Raw genomic sequence first — 15437 nt, 5'->3', positions numbered from 1 at the left:
CAAAAACAAAAACCTGACCCCAACTACCTTCATTGTTTTTCAATTGTACTACCCATATCCTCTCTGATCAATTTAATGGCTCATTTTTCTCAAGGCACTCAAAGGCTCTTCTACCATATCTCTAGACATGACCTTTCTACCACCTAGAACATCTCTCCCTCTTACTCCCCCTCACCACCATGCTACAAGACCCAATTCAAAACTGCCATATCTGTTGGGAAAATACTTGCCATCAACTCTCCAAGGCAATTTTTTGCTATTCTTCCTCATCTCTTGGTGCATATCTCTGTAACTGTATTTAAACACATAGTGAATTTCAATCATTTACTCCTCCATTTAGCTCAGTATTCATTATCTATGAATCCCCATCATCCAGAATAGTGGTTCTCATATCCACAGTGCCCACGGGGACCATCTAGTAATGTCTGAAAACATTTTGGTTGTCACAACTCTGAGGATATGTGCTACTGGTATCTAATGGGTAGAGGCCGAGGGTATAATGCACACACAGGGCAATCTCCTATTAACAAATAATTTTCTGGATCAAAATGTCTACAGTGCCAAGGTTGATAAAATGTGGTCTAAAATAATACCTGGCTCACATTAGGCCTTGAAAGTGCTTATCAAAATAGAAGGACACATTTATCAAAAACTTAGAAACATAAAAATTGATATACAATATGAAACAGTACAAGGTTAAGTATAGCCAAGATAGTACAAAATAGAACAATGTGAGCATTCATGCCCTGTCAGATATCAAGACTTCTTAAAAAGCTATGGTTATTAAGAAAATGTGGCACTGGCATAGGGATTAAAAACAAACACACCAGGAATGAAGTCACACAAAATGGTGGAGCAGGGGAATGCAGCAGGGGAATGCACGATGAAAAAAAGCTAGATTTCAATATGAGAGCGTTGTGGTGTTTTAATTTACACACCTACTATGCCCTACTCCCTGGCTCAGTGGTGGCTGGAAAGGCAGTGGTCCACCTTTTCTAGTGCAACTTGTAGATGCCAAAGGGAGTAACACAGACCCTATTCTCAAAGAATTGTGACGGTGGTTTCAACCACTCTGGTTGTTATCTAAGGAACTGAGTCAGGGGCTTGCCTTTTTTTGATCCATCTCAGAACTTTCTCAGGGGAAGCAGGTCCCTGGGATGGGCAGGGTTTGTCAAATGCATTTAAAAGCAAATATACCAGCCTCAGCCACCAGGGGCAAGGTGGAGCAGACAATAGAGAAGCCAAAAAGGCAGGGAAAGAAGAGGCTGAGGAAAAAGTTACATGGGGGAATAAGGGCTCTGAAAAGCTTTGGCATGTAACAGGGAATTTGGAAGGTTACACACATATGCCCAGGGCTAAATATATGCTCAGAAAAAACATGACAAGGCCATAGCCTTTGACCTCTAGCTGACCTTTAGCTTCTGTGCAATCAGAAAACGAAGGCTAAAGAAGAGTTATAAAAAGACTGGCTAAGCACAGAGAAGTGTGCCAACACTGAACCAATCTGTGAAACTCTAGGCATTTAAAGAAATCTTTGTCAAATCACTAGCTGACCAATAAGCTACCAGAACAAACACTTCAGAGTCCACACACAACAAAGAATACAGTCTTTACAAAAACAGTTTAGAAAGTTCACTAAGCAAAAACTATATAACCCACAACGAGCAGCAAGAAACAACAAACCATGGGTAGGGAGAAAATCTTATTTCCAGAGCTACCACACATTACAATATACAAAATGTCCACTTTTCAACAAAAAATTATGAGCTTGCAAAGAAACAAGAAAGTATGGTCCATTCAGAGAAAAATAATAAATTCACAGAAACTATCCCTGAGAAAGCCAAAACATTGGAATTAGTAGGCCAGAACTTTGAATAAACTTCTTAAATGTGTTCAAAGAGCTAAAGGAAATCATGGACAAAGAACTAAAGCAAACTAGGATGTCTCACCGAGATAAGAAGATCAAGAAAAAGACATAAATTATAAAAAGAAACCAAATAAAATTTTGGAGCCCAAAAGTACAATAATGGAAATGAAAAATTCACTATAAAGAGGTACAACAGAAGATTTGAACAGAGTGAAGAAAGAATCAGTGCATTTTAAGGTAGCTCCACTGAAATTATCCAGTATAAGGGCTGGGCATGGTGGCTCACACCTGTAATCCTAGCACTCTGGGAGGCCAAGGCAGGAGGATCACTTGAGGTCAGGAGTTTGAGACCAGCTTGAGCAAGAGCAAGACCCCGTCTCTACTAAAAAATAGGAAAAAAAAAAAAAGAAACTACCCAGTATAAGGAGCAGAAACAAAAAAGAATGAAGAAAACTTAACAGAGCTTTAGAGACCTGTGAGACACCATCAAGCATACCAACACATGCATAATGAGCCACAGAATGTGAGAAGAGAGAGAAAGGAGCAGAAAGAATAACTGAAGAAATAATGGCCAAAAATTTCCCAAATTTCATGGAATACATGAATCTACACATCCAAGATGCTCAACAAACTCCAAATAGTATAAACACGAAGAGATCCACACGGAGACACAATATAATCAAATTGTCCAAAAGCCAAAGAGAATCTCAAAATAAGCAATAGAAGTGACAGACAGCAGATTGGATCCTCATTAACAGTCAATCTTCAGTAACAGTTGAACACCACAGAGACCAGAAAACAGTGGGACGACATTTAAAATGCTGAAAGGAAAAAAAGTAAACCAAGAATTATATAGCCAGAATAGGTATGCTCTAAAAATAAAGGAAAAATTCCCAGAAAAATCAAAAGCTGAGGGAATTAATTGTTAGTAGATCTGCCCTACAAGAAATGCTAAAGGAAGTCCTTCAGGCTGAAATGAAAGGACACTAGACAGCAACCTGAAGCTATATTAAAAAAATAAAGAACAATGGTAACAGTAACTACATAGGTAAATATCAAAGCTGTATTTTTGGTTTGTAACTACTTCATCCCATTACTTAAATCCACAATCAAAAACATCCCAAAACAGAAAAACCAAGGACCAGAACGGCTTCACTGGTGAATTCTACCAAACATTCAACGAAGAATTATATTATATCCACCTTTCTCAAATTATTCCAAAAAAAAAAAAATAGAAGAGGGAACACTTCCTAACTCATTCTACAAAGTTGGCATTACTCTAATACCACACAGACATCATAAGAAAACTACACATCAATATCCCCGATGAATATTGATGCCAAAATGCTAAACAAAATACTAGCAAACAAAATTCAATGACACATTTAAAGAATTATACATCATGACCAAGTGGGATTTATTCCAGGAATGCAAGAACCAGATGAAAATAAATCAATGTAATATACCACATTAATAGAATGGGGAAAAAAATCACATGATCATCTCAATTGATGCAGAAAAAGCATTTGACAAAATCCAACACCTTTCACGACAAAAACACTCAGAGAACTAAGAACGGAACTTCATCAATCTGATAAAGGGCATTTACGAAAAACCCATAGCTAATATCACATTCAAAGGTAAAAGACTAAAAGCTTCCAACTAAGATCAGGACAAAAACAAGAATGCCCATTTTTGTCACTTTTATTCAATAGCAATTAAGAAAAAAAAGGAAATGAAAGGGATCCACATTGGAAAGGAGCAGGTAATACTATCTCTATTTGTAAATGATGATATAATCTTGTATATAGAAAATCCTAAAGCATCCACCAGGAAAAAAAAAAAACAAACTATGAGAGCTAATAAATGAATCCAGCAAACTTGCAGGATAAAAGATCAACACAAAAATATCAATTACATCCCTATACACTAGCAATGAATAACCCAAAGAGGAAACTGAGAAAACACTCCCATTAAAACAGCATCAAAAAGAATGAAATACATACGAATAAATCTAATCAAAGGGGTTCAAGGCTTGTACACGTAAAATTGTAAAACACTGCTGAAAGAAATTAAAGAAGACCTAAATAAATGAAAAGACAACCCATGTTCATGAAATGAAATATTTAATATTAAAAGAGCAATACTCCCTAAAGTGATCTACAGATTCAATGTAATCCCTATCAAAATTGCAAGAGCCTTAACTGCAGAAATGGAAAAGCCAATCCTAAAATTCATATAAAAATTCAAGGATCCTGAGTAGCCAATCCAATCTTGGAGAAGCTGGAATATTCTCACTTCCAAGTTTCAAAACTTAATATAAAGGCCGGGCGTGGTGGCTCACGCCTGTAATCCTAGCACTCTGGGAGGCCGAGGCGGGCGGATTGTTTGAGCTCAGGAGTTCAAGACCAGCCTGAGCAAGAGCGAGACCCCGCCTCTACTAAAAATAAAAAAATTAGCCGGGCATGGTGGCGCATGCCTGTAGTCCCAGCTACTCGGGAGGCTAAGGCAGAAGGATCACTTGAGCCCAGGAGTTTGAGGTTGCTGTGAGCTAGGCTGACGCCATGGCACTCACTCTAGCCCAGGCAAAAGAGTGAGACTCTGTCTCAAAAAAAAAAAAAAAAGTAATACAAAACTAAAGCAACCAAAGCAGTGTAGTACTGCCATAAGGACAGACATACAGACCAACGAAATAGAATTGAGAGTTCAGAAATAAACTCATACATCTACGGTCAAGTGATATTGGACAGCATGCCAAGACCATTCAATGGTGAAAGAACCATCTCTCCATCAAATGGTTCTAGAAGAACTTGATATTTACATGCAAAAGCAAAGGTGGACCCCTATCTCACATCATATATAAAAATTAACCCAAAATAGAACCAAGACTTAAATATAAAAGCCAAAATTATAAAACTCTTAGAAGAAAACAAAGGAATAAATCTTCATGATTTTGGATTTGATGATGATTTCTTAAATATGATACCAAGTGCAATACAACAAAAAATTGATAAATTAGATTTTATCAAAATGTAAAACTTCTGTGCATCAAAGGACACTAACAAGAGAGCAAAAAGATCAACCCACAGACTGGGAGAAAATATTTACAACAAATAATATCTGTTAAGAGATTAATATCTAGAATACATAAAGGACTCCTACAATAACAACAAAAAAACAATTTAAAAATGGGCAAAAGACTTCAATAGGTATTTCTCCAAAGATCTACAAATGGCCAATAAACACATGAAAAGATGTTGGGCTCATCACTACTCATTAAGGAAATGCAAATCAAAACCACAATGAGATACTACTTCACACCAATTAGGGTGGCTATTATAAAAAAAAGAAACAGAAAAACAGAAAATAAGAAGTGTTAGCAAGAATGTAGAGCAATTAGAACCCTCATACATTGATGGTAGAAATGTAAAATGGTACAGCTGCTGTGAAGAACAGTACAGTAGTTCCTCAAGGGTTGTTTGTTCCTTGTTTTTTGAGTCTCACTCTGTTGCCCTGAGTAGAGTGTGGTGGCATCAGCGCAGCTCACAGCAACCTCAAACTCCTGGGCTCAAGCAATCCTCCTGCCTCAGCCTCCCGAGTAGCTGGGGCTACAGGTGTGCCCCACGATGCCCAGCTAATTTTTCTACTTTTAGTAGAGATGGGGGGGGTCTCGCTCTTGCTTAGGCTGATTTCCAACTCCTGAGCTCAAGCGATCCTCCCGTCTCGGCCTCCCAGAGTGCTAGGATTACAGACATGAACCACCACACCCAGCCTTCCTCAAAGGATTAAATATAATTCTACTTCTAAGTATATCCAAAAGATTTGAAAGCAGGGACTAGAACAAGTGTTTGCACACCAATGTTTACAGCAGCACTAGTCACAGTAGCCAAAAGATGGAAACAACACAGATAAATATATACAATTTTTGTCAATTTAAGTAAATAAATAAAAGAAGGTAATAGCCCAAATGTCCATCAACAGATAAACGGATAAAATGTATTAAGTCATTAAATATGAAATATCCGATTTTGAATCAAAAGTTTAGTTTATCTCAAACAAGCAGTACAATTAATCAAAGTATGCACCTAAACTATCGACAGTTTTGCCATCTTAACGGTATCTTGTTTATGCCAGCAGCAAAGAAGCCTAGAGAACTAGTGGTGATGAAATCACGAAAAGCGTTTTCCACAGCTTGTTGAGAATTGAGTATTTTTCCTTGCAAGAAGTGATCCAAAGCCTGGAAGAAGTGGTAGTCAGTTACTGCAAGGTCTGGTGAATATGGCGGATGACAGAGTTTCCAAGTCCAGCTGCTGTAATTTGAACAGCATCGTTTGTGCCACTTGTGGTCAAGCGTTGTCTTGTAAGAGGATTGGCTTGTCTCTATTGACCAATCTCAGCTGCTTAATTGCAAGCATCCTCATCATTTCATCCAGTTGGTTGCAGGAGACATCCACTGTAATCAACTGACCAGGTTTCATGAAGCTGTAGTGGGTAACACCAGCACTGGATCACCAAACAAGACACCATTAGCTTTTTTTGATGAATATTCAGTTTTGGACTGTGTTTCGGCACTTCATCGTTATCCAACCATTGTGCTCAACACTTGCAATTGTCAAGAAGAATCCATTTTTCATCACACATCACAATACAGTGTAGAAATTGTACAACTTTATGTCATGACAGCAAAGAGAGGCAAGGTTTGAGACTATTTCTCTGCTGACACTCATTTAATTCATGTAGTATCCATGTATCCAGCTTCTTTACCTTGCCCATTTGTTTCGAATGGTCCAATACTGTTGGAATAGTAATGTCAAGCCTTGCTGCTAATTCACATGTAGGTTGAGATGGATTCACTTCCACTACAGCTTTCAGCTCATCATTATCCACCTTGGTCTCAGGTCACCCACGTGGCTGGTTTCAGGATTAAACTCACCAGAACGAACTTCTCAAAGCATCAACGTACTGTGTGTTTATTAGCCACATCCTTCCCAAACACTTCGTTGGTATTTCAAGCTGTCTGCGATGCACAGGTTCCATGATGGAACTCGTATTCAAAAATAAGACGAATTTTTGACTTATCCATGGTTTCACAAAAATTGCTCTAAAAAAAAAATTGAAAGAAAATCACAAGCCAAAATGTGCATTTGAAAGACTGAGGAAGTACCCTCACATAAAAATAAAACAAGTGTCAAAGTTAAATATCAGAGATAGCAACTGCCAAATTTAGTACTTAAGGAAATCGGACATTTCATACTTAATAACCTAATAGTGTATATACACATACAACAGAATATTATTTAGTCTTAAAAGGAAGGAAATTCTGAAACATGCCACATCATAGATGAACCTCAAAGACATTATGTTAAATGAAATAAGCCAGACGCAGAGGACAAATATATGATTCCACTTAAATGAGGTAACTAGAATAGACAAATTTATAGACAGAAAGTAGAACAGGGGTTTCCAGGGGCTGAGTGGAAAATGGAGAGTTACTGTTTAATGGTTATGGAGGTTCTGTTAGGAATGATGAAAAAGTTCTGGAGATAGGTGGTGGTGATGGTTATATAGCAATGTGAACGTACTTAATGCTACTGAAATAACTGGACACTTAAAAATCTATTGAGAGGGGAGATGTCTTGTTAAGTGTTTTTGCCACAATAAAACAAAATTTTTTAAAATATATTTTATGACTTACGATATTTATGATATTCTACAATTCCATTTATGTGAAATTTCCAGAATAGGCAAATCAATGAGTTAGAATGTAGGTTAGTGTTTGCCAAGGGATGGGAGAGGCGAGAATTGGGAAATACAGAGTGGGTTTCTTTTGGGGGTAAAGGAAATGGCCTGAAATTTGATAGTGATGAAGGCTGCACAATGTTGTAAATGTACTTAATACCACTGAATTGTACACTTTAAAATGCTTAAAATGTTAAATTTTATGTTGTATGTATTTTAAAAAGAACAGAGAAGGAATACACAAATAACAAGGTTAGTAACCCTAATCTTCCTCGATTAATGCTTTCCCTTCCAGTATAAGAGTAACCTTTAAAATCTGTTTTAAAAGTTCCTAAGTGTACATGTGTAAGTTATCTCCCTATTTATTGCAAGGAAAATATATTTACATGATTTATTAAACACTTGCTTGTCTATGTTATTTTAGTCTAAATGCACTTTTCAGGGCAGAACCTAGGTATTTATGGTTTTACTAGGCTCAACCTCCCTGGGCAAATAAATGCTATTCAGAATTTGTCCGAAAATGTCACACTTTCCAAACCATTTTTTTTTTTAAATGAAGGACTGAACAAATCCCAGTCTTTCATTTTAAATACAAAGCTATAAATGTTCTAATGGAGGTAAGAAATTATAAATTTGAGTAACAAAGCAGCAATATTTGAATCGGATCTCCATTCTACCTCATTACTTTAAAATACCTGTCTCTACATAATGCCCAAAACAAAAAATTAAATTGCAATAAAGGTTACCACATTCATGTGGGCCAAATTACTGGGAACTTCAAGACATGTTTCATTTTTTTCCAAGAGATGAGGTCTTCGGCCAGACACGGTAGCTCACACCTGTAATCCTAGCACTCTGGGAGACAGAGGCTGGAGGACTGCTTGAGGTCAGGAGCTCGAAACCAGCCTGAGCAAGAGCGAGACCCTGTCTCTACTAAAAATAGAAAAATTAGCCAGGCATCGTGGCGTGCACCTGTAGTCCCAGCTACTCGGGAGCCTGAGGCAGGAGGATCACTTGAGCCCAAGAGTTTGAGGTTGCTATGAGCTAGGGTGATGCCACGGCACTCTACTCAGGGCAATACAGTGAGACTCTGTCTCAAAAAAAAAATATTAAGGGGGTACAAATGTTTTTGTTACATGGATAGCTTTTATAATGCTTGAGTCAGGGCTATTAGTGTGCCCATCACCCGAATGGTGTTCATTGTACCTGTTAGGTAGGTTTCTACCCCTCACTTCCTTTCCCCTCCCCCTTAAAGTGTATATTAATATAGATTTTTTAAAGTGCAATGTAAGCTCCATGGGGACAGTGATTTATTTGTCTTGTTCATCAATGTAGTACCTAGAACAGTTCCTGGCACATGGTCATAGTAATCAGTAATAACTAATATTTGAGTAATTATTATGTCCCAGACACTAATCTATGTGCTTTTATGCCCATTAACTCACTTAATCTTTATGCCACCACAGAAATATTTGGTTGAGTGAATTAGTATATTTTGCAGAATGACAATACAGTCAGTTCCTCAGTAATGTAATATATGGGTTCCTAAAAACCACCGGACTATGCAAAATTGTGCAATGAATACCATATAACTCATAAGAAAAATGGGGTTAGAAGCACATCACTCAAAAACCTCATCAGTGACACATTTTTTAAAAAAAGACAGAAACCTAAAAAAAGTGGTAGATTAAGAAATGCACAAATACAATAAATATGGCACTTTACCTTGAAAAAGACCTGAAGCTTGCTTGTGGAAGTGGGCATCAGCTCATGAATTATTGTGAAGTGGTAGAAGGAAGGTTATCTGAAATCGGATGGAAAATTGTAACAACAGATACGGATGGGTGTGGCTTATAACATACATGAAGAACTGAGGTAGCTGGTAAATGTCTGACGTATGTGCATGTATATGCATGCACTTTTACCCAGCTCTGTTCAGCCAGGTGCAGTTTCCAGCATTTACCTAGCGCAGTAATCAGCAAACTCCTTCTATAAAGGGCCAGATAGTAAATAGTTTAGGCTCTGTGGGCCATAAAGTCTTTGTTGCAGCTATTCAACTCTGCAATTGCTGTGCAAAAGCAGCCACAATGTAAACAAATTAGCATGGGTGTATTCCTATAGAATTTTACAGAGAAAAAGCTACTGGTTGGCAGGCCATAGTTTGCTGATTCCTGACCCTGCAGACAAAATCCCGAATAAGCAAATGCAAATTTTGCCCTATACTTCAAATTGTTCACTGATATATCAACCTTGTTGAAACAAATTCACATTTTTAAACCAAGCATCATAGCAGAACTAAATTTTGAATGCTATCAAATAAGCCAAAAATAACTACTATAATTCAAATAAGCAAAATAATTAATCCAGCATTACTCAAAAATGATTTATTTTGGATTTTGGATTTTATAAGTCTAATGTTACCCAACAGTCAACCAACCACTTCAAAAGACCAAATAAAGACAACTAAGCCCCGTAATATTCTGAAATGAATAAATAAATGACAACTAAGGATACAATTTGATAAAGTCATTCAAACCTGTACCTTAAATTCTACATAATCTTTAAGAAAAGTAATACTTTTGACAGTTCTGAACTGAAATGATCAGGCTCATTCAATAGGGCACACGTACCTTTTACAAGATTGTCAAGCCACAAAAGCTACCATATAAAATGCACAATAGTTATACAGTATTTGTCCAGGAATTAAGTTAAAAATTCTATGTTGACCTTCTTCCAAATAGAAAATGCTAATATATACAAAATTCCTTTGCTCGAGCTGCTATTCCTCACATTTGTAATCCTCCCACAGTCTTCTCTGTCAAAATTGTACCATCCTCCAAGGGCCAGATTCAAATGCTCTCTCTCTATAAAGCTTTCCTTGGTTCCCATCAGAAATGTCCTCCTACTTTGAACTCCCACAGCAACTTTTTACCTCATGCAGCATTTTATCACTTTATATCCTGCTCCAAAACTGTTCGTGTACATGTTGCATTTCCTCTGCTATGTGGAAAAAAAGACTAATCTTTAGCTATACTAATCCCTCTACCTGACTGCCCTCTCACAGCCAATCCTTACCTAAGTCATTCAAGACTCAATATAGATACGATCTCCACTGCAAAACTTTCCTAGACATCCCCAAAATTAGGCTGTCCTTCATTTGTGATCCCTAGCACAACCAATATATTTCCATATTAGCACTGCTTTGTAACTGCTTATTCAGTTACCTATCTCCCTTTAAAAATGCCTTAAGGTGGCAGGAATTTCATTTTTTCATCCTTTGCATATCCTAGCATGGTGCCATGCCTGGCCCCTAGTTGATATTCAAGTATTTGATCAACAAATAAAGGATTTCCCCAAATACGGAGTGCAGGATATATACATGTGAACACTACTGCCAATAATTTCTTAAAGAAATTATTGTATGGAACAGTTAACAAGAGAGCTGGACTACAGATACCAGGAATGGCTATTTCAAGCCAAAACTAGGAGACAAAATTTCAGCAGAGACAGGATCTGAAAATAGCAGCTACGGTGCAAAATTCAAAGACTTTTCCCACAGCAAAAAGAACAGTTGGCTAGAATTAATATAGGTTTTTTCAGCAGTATCATCTTTAATCATAAAATGGCAAAAATACACTGGATACAGTAACCTTTCAAAACAGAAAGATCCTGAGACACAATGACAAACTTCCCAACAAAAATGGTTTTCTTTCCAATAAATGTTTGCACAGGTATGTGCACATGATACCGTGACAGATATTAGCAACAAAACGTCTGTTTCCTAATCATGTAAGTTTTATTTTATTTTTTTTTTGAGAGGGAGTCTGGCTCTGTCACCTGGACTAGAATGCTGTGGTGTGAGCCTAGCTCACAGCAACCTCGAATTCCTGGGCTCAAGCCATCCTCCTGCCTCAGCCTCCTGAGTAGCTGGGACTACAGGCAAGAGCCACAACACCCAGCTAATTTTTCTATTTTTAGTAGAGACGGGGTCTCCTCTTGCTCAGGCTGGTCTCAAACTCCTGAGCTCAAGCAATCCTCCCGCCTCGGCCTCCCAGAGTGCTAGGATTACAGGCGTGAGCCACCGCGCCCGGCCCTAATAATGAAAGTTTTAAGACAAAAAAGATATAAATACATTGAATAAGGAAACTTTCTCTCACTACTACCCTTCTCCCCACCCCACCAAAAGGCAGATAAAATACGTAAATGATCAACACTCATAAAAGCAGAATTTTTTTTAAAAATTGGCTTTATAGACCATCTAGTACAAGTTCATTCTGTAAATGACAAATCAGAGGCCTGGAAAGGATAAATGATTTGTCCACGGTCATACAATCAGCTAAGATATAGAGCTATAACTAGAAAACCCAGGTTTGACTCATAGTTCAATGTTCATTTCTCTATGCCAGAAGTTCTCAAACCATTTACTCTCAGGACCTCTTTACACTCTTAAACATGAATGAAAACCCCAAAGAGCTTTAGTTTGTCTTTAAAGAACCACTGTTATAAACATGGAACCTCCTCTAGAACACCTGCAGGCTATCAAGAGCTGTTAAACTTACTCCCATTTTACAGATAGAGAAATGGAGGTTAAACCATGCATGTCAGATATTAAACTGATCTTAAGATAAACATTAGGACACACTTACAGAGAGATACTACTTAGACACTCCTTTTACTGCCCTCTTACATTCAACATTTGTAAAGGAAGTTCTATGCATCATTTTACTCTAAAAGTGAAACAGACACATAAATACACAATTTCTTACGAAAAAATTATCTCACACACCTATACCTACATAGAAGTATTCTTTTAAGTACTAAATTTATCTTATCTCTAGAAATAACAGTATATAACTGAAAGCTCATAGCCTACTACATCAAAGATTGCCAATAATAAAAACTGGCCTGATCAAAATTAAGGTCACAAATGTCTTTTCACCCCAACCCATAACATAACCAAACAAATGGAATTTAAATGCTCTCGAAACCCTATATAAAATTTGTATCTCCTCCCCGTCCACAGACCTGGCTTAATGCTTTCCACATAGTGAAAATGCAAATATTTCACAGATAACATTTTCCAAAAATTAGGTTACCATGTAATTGCTTGTTAACTTCCACCTTAACAAACATTTTCAAAGACATTCAACACATCTCAATTTAAACAATCTCTGCCTTTTTATACAGAAGACCAATAACAAGTTAATACAGCTGTTAGCTTTTCAAGTAATCAACTGTCATAAGAATTAGAATGAAGAGTTCCATCAAGTTTCCCAATATCAAGATCTTTATAAGAAAATAAAGCTAAGTTTATCAATCAGATGCTCATCTTTTATAATGTCAAAAACTTGAAGAAACAAGTCAATCTTACTTAAAACAAAACAAACAACAAAAAATCTTTAAAAACAACAAAACCTTTAAAGACAGAGCCACTGATTATTCAGTGTATGATTTAGCCAGGTCATCGGTTTATTTTCCTCTCTTGCTTTTTGGGCATTTTTCCACCACAGAATCCTAGAACATTAATTTTTTTATTAACACAAGTAAAAATTAGAACTAGTCTTTGTTTCTACTTTTTAATTGCTTGACAGAAGATCAATAAAGAAAAAATCTGGAACTACCATGTAAAATAAAATTAACGATAATGCACAGAACTGCTTACATTATTTCTGCCTCACATTAGAAGAGACTCAAGAGTGATTTAGTACCGTGGATTCAACTCACTCAAGCATTACCTGTCAGATTCTCCTTTAACTATGATTATGGTTTGGGAGATGAATGACACTTCATCCTGAGACAGTTCTTTTGAACACCTACTTCGAGCTTTTTCATAGTAAATAATCAGGGAGTGTCACACTTTTTAATTAATTCCCTACATTTATATATGTGTTTCTTTACAAGGGGTTTTTCATATAAAGCTTAGGACTTTCCTGGAATTAAATGTTTCAGTGATCTCACTATATAGCATTATCTGGACATAAACGGTACAACATTAAAAACAGCTACAAAATCACAGACCTACAACAAATGAGAGGAGGTAATATGAACTCCTTCCACCATAATACTTGGCTAAATTAAAATGGTCATAATCAGGTTAGACCTGGCAGCTCAAGGACGCATTAATCCTGTTAAGAATATAAACTCTAGAGGCAACATTGGGTTCAATTTAGTTCCACCAATTACAAGCTACATACTTTTTGTCAAGTTCTTTGATCTCTCTGTGCCTCAGTTTCCTCATTTGTAAAATGGGGAAAACCAAGTACATATCCCATAGGGCTATTCTGAGAATTAATCAAGATTACGAAGGACAACCAAAAGCAATCAGTTTTAGTTATGATTATTATTACCGCCAAGATCTACAAAAATTCAAGACCACCAAGAAAAACTAACCCTGGCATAAAATGAATTATTCTATTCAGAAATTCTACATATAATTTGTTCACTCTAAAGAAAGGGAGAAAATTCAAGTTCAATCTACAGCTTTAAATGTAGACATTGTGAAACTCAGTAAAATCTAGAGGTCATATTTAACTGTAGAGTACACCATTCGTGCATATGAACATGAGTGCCTGATAATAAACAGCCAACAAGTTGTACTGGGTATCTCTTATGTGCCCAGTACCCCCATAAGTAAAGGTTTGTTGTACTTGAGCCAATTAACACAAATTCAGAAACCAAGGCCACAATCTTTACACAACTAGACCTCTATAATCTAAGAACTAAAGCATATTTTTTCCCAAGGTAAGAAAAACATCATCTATCTACTGTTTGTTAATGCAGAAAAGCAGACATTAAGTACCATAGGCTCATTCCCAAATTCTACATTCTGGCTAAAGTGCTCTAAAAACATACGCCATACGCCATACGCCATAATAGTTACTCAAAGGCACATTTTTGCCAACTACGAATGCAACATCCATGCTCTCTGTAATTTTATTTTGCCACTAGGCACCAAGGATGCATCTCGGAGTATAAAAATTACTTAATTCACATCGTGGGATGAAAAATCAAATGTCGAACTGCCTGAAAAGCCAGCCATTTACTTAGGTAAAAGTGGTATACATTTCATATTAACTACCCAAATTTTTAGACACTGTCAAGAGGCAAATCAGAAGCACACGAGAAAAACAGCCTCAACCTAATAAACGTGCTTGATTGGTAAGAGGCGGCCTGCCAGGCACAGTTTCCCTCGCAATAAATCTTACTACGCATCAACCCACATTAACCTGTCCCCCATCCCCTCGTGGAATGAATGAATGAATGAATGAATAAAAATAAGGCCTAATTACCTGTACTCGAAATTTGCCCAGAAATTGGGGCAATTTGAGGTCCCATTAAAGCTGGACTTCGCAAAAAGTAGTATACTGGGTCCTCTGGAAGCAAAACCCTGCGTTAGTATCCCCTGGCCTAGAGATAAGTCCAAGGATATCCTTCAAGATCTGGGCTAGAGAAGGTAAATAAATACCTGGCAGGACACCTCCCCCGAAAAAAGGCTTGACTCCTAGGGCTGCAGAAAAAAAATAATCCCGCAGGGCCCGGGTACTTCCCGTCTCCAGCAGTCTAAACGCCACTAAGTCGTCCCAGGATCTCACATCCTCCGTCCCGCCCACCCCTCCCCTCCCCCTCTTCTCACCCTCCCCCCACTTCTTCCCCACGCAGTTTCTAGGCCCCAAAGATTAGAAGAATGACCGGGATACCAAAGACCGCTTCCGACTTAGGGGTGTCAATCCCACAGGCAGCAAAGAATAAACAGAGGAGGCCAAGCAAGCTTCACCGGTTAGGGGAGGTTGGAAGAAGCGCCCGATACCCCAGGCCGCGCCCCCCCCACCCC

General features: G+C 37.6%; 1 protein-coding gene across 1 annotated transcript in view; it reads right to left on the bottom strand.

Moving 5' to 3' along the window:
* Positions 1–15437, bottom strand: part of ATRX (alpha thalassemia/mental retardation syndrome X-linked) — a 251279-nt gene that overhangs the window by 235511 nt on the left and 331 nt on the right. The window lies entirely within an intron of this gene.

The sequence above is a fragment of the Propithecus coquereli genome, unplaced genomic scaffold (genome assembly GCF_000956105.1).
Source record: "Propithecus coquereli isolate 6110/MARCELLA unplaced genomic scaffold, Pcoq_1.0 Scaffold86, whole genome shotgun sequence".
NCBI lineage: Eukaryota > Metazoa > Chordata > Mammalia > Primates > Indriidae > Propithecus > Propithecus coquereli.
Note: the sequence above shows the minus strand (reverse complement) of the source record. Positions and strands in the feature narration are given on the sequence as shown.